The sequence below is a fragment of the Bos grunniens genome, chromosome 17 (genome assembly GCF_055505025.1).
Source record: "Bos grunniens cultivar Pamir isolate PY7600 chromosome 17, Bosgru_T2T1.0, whole genome shotgun sequence".
Classification (NCBI taxonomy): Eukaryota; Metazoa; Chordata; class Mammalia; order Artiodactyla; family Bovidae; genus Bos; species Bos grunniens.
Window position 1 is genome coordinate 60,440,966 of NC_141181.1, and position 15,189 is coordinate 60,456,154.

The 15,189-nt window shown below is 52.0% G+C and overlaps 1 long non-coding RNA gene across 13 annotated transcripts in view; it reads right to left on the bottom strand.

Annotated features, from left to right (window-relative positions):
• The window catches only part of LOC147355519 (uncharacterized), a 171,098-nt gene extending 160,762 nt beyond the window's left edge, over positions 1-10,336 (bottom strand). For 2 of the 13 annotated variants that reach the window (XR_015143994.1, XR_015144004.1), the window contains exons 1-4: positions 10,204-10,336; positions 9,358-9,448; positions 2,198-2,239; positions 1,396-1,608 (exon numbers count right to left, since the gene is read on the bottom strand). This is a non-coding gene — a long non-coding RNA (uncharacterized LOC147355519). Of the gene's footprint in view, positions 1-1,327; positions 1,609-2,197; positions 2,303-2,427; positions 5,359-9,357; positions 9,510-10,203 lie in introns of those variants that run through there. The other 11 variants (XR_015143992.1, XR_015143993.1, XR_015143997.1 and 8 more) reach the window with 11 other exon arrangements.
• Between the last annotated feature and the right edge of the window lie 4,853 nt (positions 10,337-15,189).

Genomic DNA, 15,189 nt, shown 5'->3' on the forward strand with positions numbered 1-15,189 from the left:
GAATCATGTGGCAAATGCTTGGTCACCTCTCTGATATCCTACCCCCGTCCCTGGGAAGACGCAGACATGATTGATGTCACCTGTGACCACTACGTCTCCAGGCCAGACCACCGCCCCCACCCCCCTTCCCAAACCCGGCAGACAGAGAAACAAATTAGATCCAAAGACCCGGGATCAGTTTCAGAGGGGACAGGCCTCCGGTTGGGGAGGGGGTGGTCTCTGGGGGGTGCCTGGCCTGGTCTGTCTGTCACAGGCGGGCAGAAGATAGAGGCCAGACCATATGGGGGTGGCGGAGGGAGGCACGCTCAGGGATGGGGTGGTCAGGGCCTCCGAGCCTGGAGCACGCCTGTATCTTTGAGGGCTTTAAAAAAAATTTTTTTTTAGTGTAAAAATAATTGCTCAGGCTTCCCCTGCCTCTTAGAATTACATTCAGGCGTGTCTGCCCTGAGCCTCAACTGGGAGGAAATGGGGTTCACGAGGAAGGGTAGGAGAGAGTGCTCATCAGAGTTATTTCGATTGCTTTGAAAGTTTCTGCCTGTTACACACACACACACACACACACACACACACTTGCCTTTTCTCCCTGGTAGCCTCTGTTGATACAAATCTGCCCTCATTGATATGAATCTCCAGCCAGGTCAGCACTACATGCCCATTGTCACCCCCACTATTGTTCTTAATTCCTTTTTTTTTTGTAGCCACACCTCAAGGCATGTGGGATCTTAGTGCCTAGACCAGTGATCAAACCCCAACCCTGTGCAGTGGAAGCGCAGAGTCCTAACCACTGCACCACCAGGGAATTCCCATCCCCAGTTTTTACATCAGCCTCCTTTCCTTTCTTCCTCCCCTAGGAGACAATGGACCATAGGGAAGGGGCTTCTTCTACATTCTTAGATGCCTTGGTCTCTAAAATCAGACCCATATATTCTCGAGGGATTCCTGTCTACACTCAGGCACACATACATCCAAATCACTTCTGGGGTTTATAAACTAACCAGGAGACCTGGTTGTCTCTTCCCCTCTTTTTCTATCTCCTTATTCATTCTTTTTTTTTTTTTTTTTTTGCCGCACCTCAAGGCATACAGGATCCTCATTCCCTGATCAGAGCATGGACCCCGTGCCTCTTGAGTGGAAGTGCACAGTCCTAACCTCTAGTCCACCAGGGAAGTCCCTCCTTATTCATTCTTTTTGTTCTTTCCTCTCCTCTTTGTCTTTTATGTCCCCCTTCCTCCCCTACCACCTTACTTTTATTCATTCCACAAACATTTCCAGACCACTGTGGGCACCTCCAGGGGCTACTGGGAAGATGAGGAGATAAGGTCCCTACCTTTGGAGTGTGCAGGAGAGACTCGAAGATAAAAGAGCAGGGGTGCCCCATTTCCTCATTTTTCTCACCTTCTCCCCAAAGTCTGTGCCGCAGCAGAGTTTATCAGCACCTCCAATCCCGTGTCTGGATCTGACCTCAGAGTCTTTCCTGATGCCAGCCTTCGATGGGGAGCACCGCCCCTGAATCCCTGTGGATAATTCACTTTTCCTTCCTGAGATGTCTCCCCATGATGTCTTCTGGAACCTTCTAGTCATCGTCCAGCTCTTCTTTCTGCCAAGTCACTGGAAATACAAGACAACCAGAACCTCACTTACCTTGTCCAGACTGGATCCCAGGGATCCAGCCCCTAGCTCGGTGCGTAGGTGGTCCAAACACCTGCTGAATAAACAGCATGAGGAGGGCTGCACTGGCTTTCCACTCGACATTACCTGACTGGCTCTACAGTGTGCTCATTTTTCTAAACAAATAATTACATTTAGTCTCCTTCCAGAAAGCCTTTCACATTGTTTACAATGCAGATTCCCAGGCCCCTAAAGAGGTGGATTCCTTAACCCAGGGGTGGGGCCCTGGGAACCATCCCAGGGAACTCTGATGCAGGCCCTCCTCAGACCACCCTTTGAGACGCTCTACGGTGGACAGTGGGGAGCCATTGAAGGTGTAGGAGAAAGAGCAGGACTTGGCAGGTTTTAAGAAGGTCCTGGTGACTGCAGTCTAGCAGATGAAGCAGCAGACGTGGGTGGAGGTGGGGGGAGATAATTACGAGATGGAAGTTCTAGAACTCTCTTGAGCGCTTAGGGGCAAAAATCTTCTTAGAAGGGGGTTTAGGGCACTCAGAGCATATTTATTTGGGGGTATTTGAGGAGAACTCACATGGGATTTCCAGGAGGCTTCCCGGGTTTCTTTCACCTCTGCCTGGGAAAAAAGGCCATTAAAATCCAGAAACGGGCAGGTCTCAAGTGGCGAACTGGCCGAATTCTTGAAGAAAGTTCAAGAAAGGAAAGATGGGCCCCCCTTTCCTTCTTCATTTCCTGCCCCCCTCCATTTCCGAAAGCCCCTTAGCAGCACCCCACACCTCCCCCTGCAGCAGCCCCCGCCCCAACCTGTAGGGTCTGGAGGGACCAGACTCCCAGCTTCTGCCCTCCCAGGGTTCTCAGAACAGCATCTGGCCGCGGACCCTGGGCTCTGGCGGGCGGCATCTGTTTGCAATGTTTGAGTCAGTAGTTTTATTTCTGCTCGGCGGTATAATATAAACTATCCTGTTACACGGCAGGCAAACTGGGCGCGGAGCCGGCTGCTCTGTAGTCCTGCAGCGGGACCAGAGCAGAGCTTAAATGAGCTGGTGGGCTCGGGCAAGGCCCCTGGAGCAGCCCAGAGGAAATGGCTGGTCTTTGGAAAGTTCTCCCCAGGCTGGGCCTCTGCCGTTGGAATCCCAGGGCAGTTGCTGGCTGACCCCGGAAATCTGCACCACCCACGACACCCATACTCGCAAGCACACACAAATCTCCCCCTCTTGCCCACTTCCTGAGGCTGCAGAGATAGGCTACAGCTATCTGCTCCAGGGGTGGATATTAGCCAAAAGCTTGACTTCTGCTCTTTTGTTTCGTTTTGTTTTGTTTGGCCTTACCTCGAGGCATGCAGGATCTTAGTTCCCCAACCAGGGGTCAAACTGGAGCCCCTGCAGCCACAGCACAGTATCTTAACCACTGGATTTCCAGGTAAGTCAAAAGCTTGACTTCTAGAGTCAGCCTGCCTTGGCATGAATTCTTCCGGCCATACTATTTCAGGCACAAGCTTTCACCTCCCCGGGTCTCAGTTTCTGCATCTGTACGATGGGACTCACGATCATCCCTTCCACGTAATGGGGCTGTTTTGAGCAGTATCTGCAAAGCACTTGGCAAAGCACCCTGGTGTAGTGGGCACTCAATCAACATTTTCTGTTACCCAATTAAATCTGCCTCCAATGTCGGAGACCCATTCAATCACTATTCAATCACTAGGACGTATGAAGTGGAACGAAAAGAAAGACCCAGCCAGCACTGGAAGCAGGCACTGGGTTTGATCATTACCCTCAGCCCAGCTGGATGGATGTGCACGCCCTCCCGAGATGCTGGGGCAAGTACCGGGTTGGCCAAAAAGTTGGTTTGGGTTTTTCCATGCCATCTTACGGGAAGACTCACATGAACTTTTGGGCCAATCCCATGTAAAAGGCAATCCAACTTCTCCCCCACTTCTCACAGGATCCCCTTTGGGGGAGGGAGTGCTCCCAACTTGGGAGGAGACAATCTCCTATGTCTGACTTCCCCCAGAGAAGCAGATATGGGGGGCAATCCTGAGACTTGATGCAGGGACAGGACCCTCAGTCCTCTGAATCCCTGTATCAGTGGGGAGGCTTTGGGGATGAAGAAAGAATCTATACTCTGGGAGGGGCTTCCCAGGTAGTTCAGTGGTAAAGAATTCACCTGTCATACAGGAGATGCAGGTTCAATCCCTGGGTTGAGAAGATCCCCTGGAGAAAGAAACGGCAATCCACCCCAGTATTCTTGCTGGGGAATTCCTGTGGACAGAGGAGCCTGGCGAGCTACAGTCCACAGGGTCGCAGAAGAGTCAGACATGACTGAGGGACTACACAACACCGAACATACCTGGGGAGGCCCCTCACCTGGACTAAGGCGGGTGCTATTAGCCCTGATGGCAGTGGGGGGCTGGACCTCTCTGCCACACCACAGACTTGACCCTGGGCATTTCCAAAGACAGAGGGACAGTCCCCGTGCCCAGGGCCCCAGCAGCCTCCCTGGCACAGTTGTCTACAGAGGAAGACTGAGAGATCCCTTTCATCGTCTTATTTTTCTGTCTTTCGTGTTTAGTTGCATCCAACTCTGCAACCTCAAGGACTGCAGCCCACCAGGCTCTTCTGTCCATGGGATTTTTCAGGCAAGGATTCTGGAGTGGGTTGCTATTTCCTCCTCCATTTTCTTTCTTTAATAAAAATTTTCCTACTCCATTTTCTATCTTTAATGCTGAGTCTAACACTTTGCATGTAACAGATTCTCAACAAATATTGAATGTGAATTCACATGTGTATGCTGCAGTGAGTATTGTGTGTGTGTGTGTGTGTGTGGTGAGCTTCCAGGAGGGTATGTGCAAACATACGTGATGAAGATGCTTGTATCTTGGGAAGGTTGCATGACCCTGTTCACACGCGTGTGTGCAGGCAAGGGTGTCCCTGAAGCTGGACATAAAGTCCCTTGAGGGCCTGAGGAGTGTCCCCAAGACCCTGCCTAGGGACAGACACACCCTCAGATGCCCACCCTAGAGGTAGCAGGATGACATTTAAAAATCGAAGATGGGGTGTGCTGGGGTTGGCAGGTCATTTAAACCACTGACAGAAAACACTTTATCTGGAAAAGAAACTAACCCCTAAAGACCCTTATGCTGGGACCTGGAGGGGGCAAATGTCCCCTGACCCTGGACCAATCAGGCCAGGACAGCCAAGGACCACTGCACAGTAGACCTCAGATCCCTGCAGCCAAGGTGAATGTGTGTCAGTGTGGTTTTCTGTCCCCTGTTGGCTACAAGTCTCATCAACCAGTTGGATCATCGGTCTCTGCTCGGTTTCTGTGTGTCTTTCTCTCTTTGTCTCTCCAGGTCTGTTTGTTTCTCCCACTCACAATGTCTGTCCATCTCTGTATCAATTCTGGGTCTTTATTTTCTCTCTACTGTCTCTCTCCCTGCCTCTCTTGGTTTAGGCTTCCTTCTCAGTCTCTCCAAGTCTATTTCTCCGTCTCTCCCTCCCTGAGTCTTTCTCCTCTCTGCTTTCTCTCTACCCAGTGAAGGAAATGGCAACCCAGTGCAGTGTTCTTGCCTGGAGAATCCCAGGGACGGGGGAGCCTGGTGGGCTGCCGTCTATGGGGTCGCACAGAGTCGGACACGGCTGAAGCGACTTAGCAGCAGCAGCAGCAGCAGTGTTTCTCTATATGCGTCAGTATTCTTCCGCGTGTTTCTCCTTCCATCCACCACCCTCCCAGCCTGCCTCCCTCTCTCCTCTGGGCATTTCTCTCTCCTGATCTCGGTGCGTCCATCTCTGCCCCCTCAGCCTGGGTCTCTTTTCTGTGTGGGTTTGTGTCTCTGCATCTCCCTGCGCCCCCCGCCCCTCCCCCGCGCCTCCCTGGGAACCCGCCCCACCACGCGCGCCTGCGGATCGTCACTCAGCGGCCCTGCCCGATCCAGCGCACGGGGCCCCTTTGTTCGCAGCTCCCTCCTCCTACACTCCCCCCACCCCCGCAACGCCCTTCAGGCCCTGCTTTCCCTTCCTTCTTCCCAGTCCAGGCAAGCTGGGCCATCTCTCCAGCCCATGATGCGGAAAAATGCGCCGCCGCCCCGGGAGCGCCAGGGCACAGGGAAGCTGAGTCTGGACCACCCCGACGACACCATTGTGGGGGAAGGGGGGCGCCACGAAGGAGACACCCCACCACCACCGCTTCCTCTGCCCCAGTCCCTCGGTACAGGGAAGCGGGGAAAGGCTAGTTCCAGGCCTTCTTAGGCAGGATCCCACCCTTGAGTCCAGCCCTGACTCCATCCCTGATTGGAGTGGCCTTGACCAAGCAGAGCCCCTCTCTAGGTCTGTAAAATAATACCCCAGGCTTCATCTGACTCTAACTGAAGGCACAATGGTTTTATCCACGGCCACCTGCCCCTGCCTCCAGCCTCTCTCGGTGGAGTGTCTGGTTCCCCGTGTTCAGTTCAGTTCAGTTGCTCAGTCGTGTCCGACTCTTTGCGACCCCATGAACTGCAGCACGCCAGGCCTCCCTTTCCATCACCAACTCCCGGAGTTCACTCAGACTCACGTCCATGGAGTCAGTGATGCCATCCAGCCATCTCATCCTCTGTCATCCCCTTCTCCTCCTGCCCCCAATCCCTCCCAGCATCAGAGTCTTTTCCAATGAGTCAACTCTTCTTCGCATGAGGTGGCCAAAGTACTGGAGTTTCAGCTTTAGCATCATTCCTTCCAAAGAAATCCCAGGGCTGATCTCCTTCAGAATGGACTGGTTGGATCTCCTTGCAGTCCAACCGTGTAGTTGATTCATTGACCGAAACCTGCATCCGAGGATCCTCGCATCAGCTGGGTCCTCAGGCTGCCTCTATCTGCCTCCCTAGGCACTAGCACCCACCTTTAGCACACACCTTATCCTCCCAGCTCCTGGAACAGAATAGGAAAGTCTGAGATCTCTGTAATGAAATACTCTGCTGCCCCAGGGAGTCACCAGGAATGGAGATACCAACGTAAATCAGCCCCCAAAGCAGCCATCAGCACATTTCTGGAGCTATGGATCACAGCCTAAGGAATAGCCCTCGATCCGGGAACAACCCACTTCCTGGGGCTGTTCTGTGCCCCAGGTGTCTTTGGGTGTCTGTGATCAAATCAAGGATAATCCAGTTCAGTGTCAGATTTAGGGCAAGGAGATGGGAATTCTCTCCTTTGTCACAGTGCCTACTCCCTCAACTTCCTCTCTCTGCCCTTTTCTTTTTTTTTTTTTAATCTTTTGGCTGCCCTGCATGGCATGTGGGATCTTAGTTCCCCAACCAGGGATGGAACTCTCGGCCCCTGCATTGGAAGCTCAGAGTCTTAACCACTGGACTGCTGGGGAAGTCCGTCTGCCCTCTATTTTTACCTGTCTGTCTCTGGGCCACTTACTGGCTGAGCACCTTGAGCAAGTGTCTTCACGTCTCTGACTCTCAATGGTATAAAGTAAATTGCAATACAGCTGACTTACTGTGCTGCTAGAAAAAGTGTAGCCCTAGCACTAACACTAATAATAGAAAGAAGAAGGGGGAGGAGGGGAGGCTGAGGAGAGGAGGGGTGTACCATGTCTATGTGGGCCTTAAACAAGTATTCACATAAGTCACTCTGGCTGGATATATATGCAGGCATTAGCACACACAGCTACTGGGTCTTAGAGACACTTCAGGCCAAAGTTAATTACTCCAGTCCAGACCTTCACTCTCCAGCCCCGCCCTGCCCACCCCCCCCCCCACCGCCCACCACCCTTGGCTCAGTGGTCCCAAGGGCAGGAGGCCTCAGAGGAATCCCATCACTGGGATTAAAACCCACTTCTCCTGTAGAAGCCCATATACTCCATCCTTGGGCTGTGATCAAGAAGCCTTTGAGGAACCGCCCTTGTGGTGCAGTAGTTAAGACCCCATGCTTCGAATGTAGGGGACATATGTTCAATTTCTGGATGGGGAACTGAAGTCCCACATGCTGCATGATGAAGCCAAAAATAAAAAAAAAAAAAGAAGAAGAAGCCTTTGGGCTGTCAAAGAAAGAGCATTTCTTCAGGCATCCAGGGAGCACCCCACTGCCACCCCCTCTCCAAAAGCATGGGGAGCCTGCTTTCCTAGAACCCTGGGATTGGGAACTCCATCTGCTTGGTTCTGAATCTGTTTTTTGGTTGTGACCTGATAGGTATCTACGAATATTGTGATCACCGATGACTCAGCAATTGTACACTCTAACCCCTGTACCGCCATGATTTTGCAGTTGGAGTAACTGAGGCCCAGAGAAGTTGAGCAATTTCCACAAAGTCACACAGTAGGCTGAGGACAAAAGGAAAAACCCAGGTCTGTCTCAGGCCCTTCCCTTGCTTCCTCCCTCAGGGCTGTGGCAGGCGCCGTGGCGTGGGAGGGAGATGCTGAGCCCCAGAACCAGGGGGTTCCACCTCTGTTTGCCCTCCTGACTCGATGTGGAATTATAGGACATCCTCCACCCCTCTCCAGGCCTGTTTCCCCACCTGGATGCCGGCTGCACCAACTGTCCTGAGATCCTCTCATTCTGTGCTGTAGCTCATTTCAGATAAAATCAGAGCCTGCTTCCACCAGAATATGCCACATTTACATGAAGTGAGTCCCCACTAACAGCCTCCTCCCTACTGGAGGGTGTCTAAAGCCAGGAATTTACTGGCTGTGTGACTCTGAAAAAATGACTTAACTTCTCTGTGCCTTTTAAAGGGACTAGAACCATATATTATGCACAGCATAGTAAGTGCTCAATAAACAACGTCTGGTATCATTATTTTTACTCTGATTATCGACACCTGATCTCTGCTTCCCTTACTTTCAACGTCTAGACCTCCAGCCCTCAGCTGCCTCCACCACCAGCTCAGTCCTTGGACTACAGAGAGGTAGGTGAGAGACCGTGGGTGGAGAGCCCGCAGTGTAGACTTGTGCCGCTGGCTAAGTGCCCAGAGCCACGGCTGTGCACCCTAGTGGTGACCACCTTTGAAGTTACTGCTTTACGTAACCCTTGTTCCACCCCCATCCTCCTGTTTGCCTCCGCGTGACCCTGGGGAGGAAAATGCAGCCCAGGGACAGTAATCCTGGGATTTCTTTCATGTGACTCAGAAGAGAGCTGGGAAAGGCTCTCCCAGAGGCAGGATACTGATGGTTAGGAGTGCCTGCCTCTGAGTTCAACTCCTGACTCCGGTCTCCCTTGGTATGTGACTTGGGGCTGGTGACAACGTCTCTGTGCCATGACACTTTACTGTCATGTGTTAAGAACATAGTTCATATAGTCACTGTGAGAAACATTTGGGAGAAATGAAAAAGCAGTGGCTTAGAACGGTGCCCTGCACAAAACAGGTACTTAACAAAGGAAGGGCGGTTGTCGTAAGGGCAGTTACTGATGTAAGCCGTAAGTCCAGAGAAGTATTGTTATGCAAAGGGTTCATTCAAACTAAAACTTGAATCCCAACAGGGTGGGATGGGAAACCAACCTCAGCCTCAGTTTTCCTCATCTGTAAAGTGGGGATAATCCCGCCTTGCCAGGAAACCAGATGAAAATTGAAACTAGGCTGTTAACAGAGAGAAGGTGCCAGTTTCCATCACCGCATCCCTAATCCCTGTGCACCTCCTCTATCTTCACTCCCAAGACTTCGAATATGGATTGGGGGTGTTTACACACACACCACATCAAAAAAAAGAGGGGCCCCGGGGCCAGTTTTTCGAATATTTCCCTTCTCCCAGTCCATCCTTACCAACCATCAATCGGAAGGCGTCTGCTGATGGGCTCCAACCCAGCGGAACTCTCGGGGTAACCGCCTCCGCCTGCCCTCGAGGGTGTAGACCCTGATTCCCGGGGACACGAGAGAGGAAGAATGTTTGTGCAGCCTTCGAACGACTTGGCAGCCTGCAAGAGGGAAAAGGCCGCTCTGGGGAGAGTTCAAATTGAAATTACACGGAGGGAAGAACGTGCAGATCAGCTCTGAAGCTCATAAAACAGAGCGAGGTGACTGAAAACAAACACGCCTCCAGAAGGAAAATGGAAAAGTTCATAAAAGGCGCTTTTCAAAGCCTGGCAGGGATGGGGTACGGGGGCTGCGGAGGAGGGGGTGAGCCAAGGCCCCCAGGCAAGGCCAAGGCCCCTCCGGCTGTCCGGACCTGGGGTCTGGGAGGGGATAAATTGGCCCAGCCTCCATCTCCTCCAACTGGGGAGGTCAGAGTTCTCTGGTCCCCTCTCCTTCCATGAGCTTGGCCCGCTGGAAACGAGAGGAGATGGGGAGAGTGGTCCGATCTCGAACCCAAGCTGGGTCTGGGGTCCTGGGGAGGACCCTCCCCACTGGATGTCGCTGGCGGGGACGTAACAAAAGCTCAGTCCTGAAAGGAAAGCGGAGGGAGAGCACTCCATCACTGATATTCACTGGAGATCGGGTCATTGTTTGGATTTTACTCAAAGAACATTTGGAACACAACATTGCAATTCAACTATACTTCAGTAGAAAATAATTTTAAAACAAAGAGCACTTGGAATGCCTATTGAACCCTCCAGAGGCAAGAAAGCCCACCTCCCAACCCTCCTCCACCCCTCATCCTCCCATCCTCACCCTTTTCTTTCACCTGGGAGAAGGCCAGTGTCGACCTCTAATCCCAGGCGGTGCGCCCTGCGCTTCAGGACTGGGTCCCTGTCGCCGCACCCGGGCTCTCCAAGTCAGGGCCCCCGCGCTGAGCCTCCTGTGCAACTCATTAATTCTGCAAACACCCGGGTTATTCGCCGGACGCTTTAAGGTAAAGCCTGGAAGTTAACCTCACGCCCCTCTCGCACTGCCCGAAGGCACCGCCATTGGAGGATTCTCGGAAAAGATCAGTCGCCGCGTCCCGGAATCCCGGCAACCCCTCGCCCCTCTCCCCTCGCCGGCCGGCGGGATCTTGACAGAGGAATTTTCTGTAACTTACGGGGAGCGCAAAGCCGGAAACTGGTCCGGATGCAGGACCCCGTAGCTTCCTAGGTGCTTCTACAACTTCCGGCTTCAGTGACCCCAAGATGGGGAAACTGAGGTTCGGAGAGGTTAGGGTGCCCCCAAGACAAGCTGCCTGGACGAGGCGGAATCGGGCTGAACCGAGAGTTTCACACGTTTCCAGTCCCGGTTGGGCGCGTTCCGAGCTGCCTTTCTGACCTCCCTGAACTGGATCGGCCCCGGGGTAGAGCCCGCAGCCTCCGACCTCAGATGCCCTGTCAGAGAGCGCTCTGGTGTATTTCCCTGGTCGTCATCCTCCCCGGCGGCCTAAGTGGCCTATTTCCCCACTCCTCTCCTGTCCCTCCCAGCCCTCCCACCCTGCCACTGAGTTTCCTACAGTTTCCAAGCCAAAGCCTCATTTTTAGCAAAAGAACTCAAACCCTGCCTCTAACTCCCAAGCCTGCGCCTGGATTCTTTCTACAGGTGGTTCTCCAACCTTAAGGAGCATCCCAATCCCCCACAGGGCTTGTTGAAATCAGATTACCAGGCCCCCCCGCCCAGAGGTCTGCGGTGAGGACTGAGAACTTGCATTTCTGACAGGTGTACGGGTGCTGGCCCCGGAATAGATTATGAGAACGACTGGAGAAGGAAATGACACCCCGCTCCAGTTGCCTGGGAATTGCCTGGGAAATTCCATGGACAGAGGAGCCTGGCGGGCTATAGCCCATGGGGTCACAAAGAGTTGGATATGACTGAGTGGCTGAGCACACACACACACACACATAGCCAGGAAAGACCTGGGTCTCCAGGACCATCACAGCCTAGAATGTGTGTCCACCTCAACACCTGCCTTTCAGATCCATGTTCCTGAAGCTGGGAGAGACTCAGTGCCCCAAACGCCCTGCTTTCTGCACTGGAGTTTCCCCATCCTATCCCCCCAGCCAGCCTTTCCTAAGGCTCTGGAATCAGAGCTTAGGGGTCTCAGATTCTGGCAGGTTCCACAATGTAGGCTCAAGAGGGATACCTGTCCAGCTGATGGAGGAGGGGCAAAGGATCTCCACCTTCTAGGGTTTGTTTCCCCGATGGCTCAGCAGTAAAGAATCCACCTGCAAAGCAGGAGCCGCACAAGACGCAGGTTTGACTCCTGGGTCAAGAAGATCCCTGGAAGAGGGCACAGCAACCCACTCCAGTATTCTTGCCTGGAGCGTCCCATGGACAGAGGAGCCCAGTGGGCTACGGTCCATGAGGTCACAAAGAGTCAGACACGACTGAAGTGACTTAGCACACATGCACATGCGCAGGCTCAGCCCTAGCCACACTTGGAAGAGACCTGTCAGGGGGTCTTCCAACTGATAGCAGGTCAGGGAAGAACCAAAGGCACCCCTGTCTTACAGCCTCCAGGTAATTGTGGGACCCAGGCTTCTGTATTCAAACTCTTATTTTGTCCCCAAGTTCTGCGCACAGCTCGATGTTCCTGGGCCATGTCGTAAAACGATTTACAAGACGATGTAAAACTAGCAGTAAAAACAATTAACTTTAATGGCACCTCGGGTGGGTGGCTGGGTGGGACGGAGGGAGGGCCCAGCGCTTCCTCCTTTCCTGACCGGGAATCCAGGTGAGAGAGAGGAGCTGCTTACTGTTAGGCAACCCTTTGGGTTCCAAGTTTCGAGGTTAAATCAAGAAGAGGACTGGACTAGGGGGCCAGAGGAGAAGGGTTCAAGTCCCACTTGACTTGAGCAATCCCGAACATGCCTCTTAAGCACTCTAACACTCAGTCTTCTCATCTGTTAAATGGGAATCTGTCCGGTGGAAATGTGTGAAGGGGAAAAAAAAAAAACCCTTATCAAATGGGAAGCTGTAAAAAGAAGTAAATCTATCAAGTCTCCTTCTCCGGGTTGTGAGAATGGCAAATGAGATATATTTGGACGGAGAAGGCAATGGCACCCCACTCCGGTACTCTTGCTCCTCCATCCGTGGGATTCTCCAGGCAAGAGTACCGGAATGGGGTACCATTGCCTTCTCCGTCCAAATACATCTCATTTGCCATTCTCACAACCCGGAGAAGGAGACTTGATAGATTTACTTCTTTTTACAGCTTCCCATTTGCTAAGGGTTTTGTGTTTTTTCTTTTTTTTTCCCCTTCACACATTTCCACCGGACAGATTCCCATTTAATAGATTAGAAGACTGAGTGTTAGATTGCTTAAGAGGCATGTTCGAGATTGTTCAAGTCAAGTGGGACTTGAACCCTTCGCCTCCCATATACCTGACATTTGGATGTATTTATTAAGCCTGTATGTGAGTGTGCATATGTAATCAATGTTAGTTTCCGGAAGACCCAGGCTCCCCAGTTATAAAATGAAGCGGAAATACTGGCCCATGACAGAGGCCAGAACTCCCTGGTTCGGAATCTCCACTTAACCAGCATCACTTACATGTAGATTTCCTGCTAAAATTGACCTGCTTGTCCAGCCAGTGACCTCGGAAGCGACCCCATGCTCAAGCAGCCTGCAGCCCCAGGCTTTGAAAGTGACCTGGATTTCTAGAAAACTGGCAAGGAAATGAGAGTGCCTAAGGGGGCAGTGGGGGAGGGTCTCCGCCTCCCCTGTGCCCTGGTCCAGTCCGGAAAAACTTAATTCTGCAGGTCTCCCTGGCCTGGAGATAATTAACTGTCCGTTTCAGAGAGACCTCTGTGTCTGTGTGTGGCCCTCACCAGGACCAGCAAGAGATGCCCCAGCAAAGGGTGGGCCCGGGGAAGAGAAACACCAGCCTGTTTCTCTATTCTGGGGAATCAGTAGGGGAAGGGGAGATGGAAGGTAAACTCACCCTCCATTCTCCTCTCCCAGAGGCCAACTCTCCACGCTGCCTGACGCCTGTGCTCCTCTCTAGGACCTCTTCAGGTCCCATCCGTGAGGCCCCCAGCTTTGCCCTTCTCTGGGTCAGCCGCCTAAGGTCATGTCACCACCCTGACTTGCTTTGGAATGAAACCACTGTCATCAAGGAAGCCATCTGACATCAGAGTTTGTACCCTGCCTTGGCCTCTGGATGTGCGTGTGCCCAGTCGCTCAGTCATCTACGACTCTTTGTGACCCCAGGGACTGTAGCCCGCCAGGCTTCTCTGTCCATGGGATTTTCTGAGCAAGAATACTGGAGTGGGTTATCGATTCCTCCTCCAGGGGAGCTTCCTGACCTAGGGATCGAACCCTGGTCTCCTGCATTGGCAGATGGGTTCTCTGCCACTGAACCACCTGGAAAGTCCTCACCTCTAGGTCCCCAGCAGCAATTCAGTGCCCAGTTGCATTTATTTTGCATCTTTCTCCCCCAGCTGATGTATTTTCCCCTGTTTATTTCAGGCAGTGTTAAAAAAAAAGTTACAAAGTTGGAATGATGGGGAATCCCTGGCAGTCCAATGATTAGGATTCTGAATTTTCACTGCCAAGAGTCTGGGCTCAATCCCTGGTTGAGGAACCAAAAATTTAAAAAGAGGGAATGATGACCTAGAGTTAGTTGGTGTGATGGTTAATTGTGTGTGTGTGTGTGATGGTTAATTTTATGTGTCAGTTTGACAGGATAAGGGATACCCAGAGAGCTGATAAAAGATTACTTCTGGATGTGTCTACGAGGGTGTTTCTGGAAGAGATTAACATTTGAACCAGTGGACTGGGTAAAGTAGTTGGCCCTTAGCAGTGTGAATGGGCTTTGGCCAATCCACTGAGAGAGAGCCTGAATAGAACAAAAAGGTTTAAGAAGGGCAAATTTGCTCTGTGTTTGAACTGGGACATTTGTCTTCTCCTGTCCTTGGTCACTGATGCTTCTGGTTCTTGGGCCTTTGGACTGGGACTTACGTCATTGCCCCCCACCCCTACATCCCCCGATTCTCAGACTTTTGGACCTGGACTGAATTACACCATCATCATTACTGATGTTCATGGAACTGGGCTTGATTTCCTGCCGCAAAAAAATATGTGTGTGTGTGTGTGTGTATAATGGATACACTTCTATCTCAGAGTGATCTTTTTTATTGTTATTTTTATTTATTTATTTATGGTTGTGCTGGGCCTTGGTTGCTGTACGTGGACTTTCTCTAGTTGCAGCAGAAGCAGGGGCTACACTCTAGTTGGGGTGCGCGGGTTTCTCATTGCGGTGGTTTCTCTTGTTGCGGAGCACAGACTAGAGCACGGGCTTCAGTAGTGGCAGTTCATGGGCTCTAGGACGCCCAGGCTTGGAAGTTGCGGCACACAGGCTTAGTTGCCCTGCAGCATGTGGGATCTTCCTAGACCAGGGATCGAATTCATGTCCCCTGCTTTGGCAGGGAGATTTTTTACCACTGGACCACCAGAGAAGTCCCACAGAGTGATTCTGATTGGGGTATCCCTATGGTGGCCTATTCAATAAACATCCTTTGGCAGAGTAAGCAGGAGTGGGGGATGACTTTCCTCTAGAAATGCCCTGGTCCTGTTTCCGCACTGTGCATCCCAGTTTGATTTTAGACCTGCCTTCTATTCTAGCAAGTGATGCAGACTACTCTAAGACTAGGTCACACAAGACCATTCAGCTTCCATGTGATTCTCTTGTTCTAGGTGTTCTGTCTTATGACAGTCTTACTTGGAACCCAGTTGCCATGATGTGAGAAAGC